The sequence below is a fragment of the Austrofundulus limnaeus genome, unplaced genomic scaffold (assembly GCF_001266775.1).
Source record: "Austrofundulus limnaeus strain Quisiro unplaced genomic scaffold, Austrofundulus_limnaeus-1.0 Scaffold1003, whole genome shotgun sequence".
Lineage (NCBI taxonomy): Eukaryota > Metazoa > Chordata > Actinopteri > Cyprinodontiformes > Rivulidae > Austrofundulus > Austrofundulus limnaeus.
The window spans coordinates 72,300-73,982 of NW_013953405.1; positions in this window are offsets into that span (position 1 = coordinate 72,300).

Here is a 1,683-nt window from a genome sequence, read left to right on the forward strand (position 1 = left end):
CTACCAAATCATAAATAAAATGAAAGGCAGCAGAAAGAAGAAAAAATCTTATATCTGCTGCCTTTTTTAAAAGAAAATAAACTCAAACAATAATCTTGAAGTAACAAAAAAAGATTTAAAAGTTTTGAAAAAACATTCAGATTAAACGAGTTGACACAAATTATATATAAATAAGTTTCTTAAATACGATGTTTACTCCTGTTGTTCGTTAAAAACATCTCTTCTCAGGGAGAAACCTTTCAAAATAAAAGCACTCACAGAGTCTGTTATCACTCAGAGCTTTTATTAGGAAAGACTCTCAGCTACTACCACACAGTTTGACCCAGTGTTTGTGTTTAATGTTTTTTTTAAGTTCAGGTGACTGTAGTGAACCTCTGTTTAAAAGTTAATCAGTTATAGATGTTACTTTTTTAAGAGTTTCATTCAAATTCATCCTTTAGTTCTTGAGATATTTTGCTAACAGGAAGACCCGTACACAAGAAAAAAACATTTACGTTTGCCTTTTGGCTGCTGGAGATACAAAACATTCTGAACGCATCCAAATCTTGTTTACTGTCTTTGTGTTGTGTGAGTCTTTGTGTAGTGTGAGTCTTTGTGTTTGCGTCCGCCCCGAGACGGCTCTGCAGCATTCCTCACAGACATACCGATGTGATGAAGATCAGGTCCGACCGCTACGAGAACATTTCTCTGTCTTATTGAACAATACAGGCCGGGCGTCACAAGGAATAAATGCTGAATTATGTAATAACAGAGTTATAAATAAATAAATAACAAATAAAACAACTGTTGTTTAAATTAGGATGAAACATGTTGCAGAACTTGATTTGTTCGGTTTTTATTTGGTGACGTCCGGAATGAAGGTTGAAACCATTTTACTCGTTTTAAAGTAGCAGTTCTGGCATTTGTTTTTGCTCTAGAGCTCCCCCTATAGTTCTCTGATAAAACTCCATGGTTCATAGAAAGCAGAGTATACGGCTATTCAAGTGGAGGCCCGCAGGCCACATCGGGCCCGCAGATGACTAAAGTTCAGCCCGACGATTGGATTGGTTCGTTAATCTTTTAAACCTAAACCCCCATTTTTTTAAAACGTAAATTACTATATTTTGTTTTTTTAGATAATCTGTATATTACGATGTAGTATTAGGGCCACACAAGATTTTTTTTATTTTTTTAAATTACGAGAATAAAGTCATGATATTATGACATTAAATTAGTATAAAAATAAAGTCATAATATTATGAGAATAAAGTCGTAATATTACGAGATTAAAGTTGTAATATTACGAGATTAAAGTTGTAATATTACGAGTTTAAAGTCGTAATATTACGAGTCTAAAGTCGTAATATTACGAGTTTAAAGTCGTAATGTTACGAGATTAAAGTCATAATGTTACGAGATTAAAGTCGTAATGTTACGAGATTAAAGTCGTAATGTTACGAGATTAAAGTCGTAATATTACGAGATTAAAGTCGTAATATTACGAGATTAAAGTCGTAATAGATTAAAGTCGTAATAGATTAAAGTTGTAATATTACGAGATTAAAGTTGTAATATTACGAGATTAAAGTTGCAATAGATCAAAGTTGTAATATTACGAGATTAAAGTCGTAATATTACGAGATTAAAGTCGTAATATTACGAGATTAAAGTCGTAATATTACGAGATTAAAGTCGTAATATTAC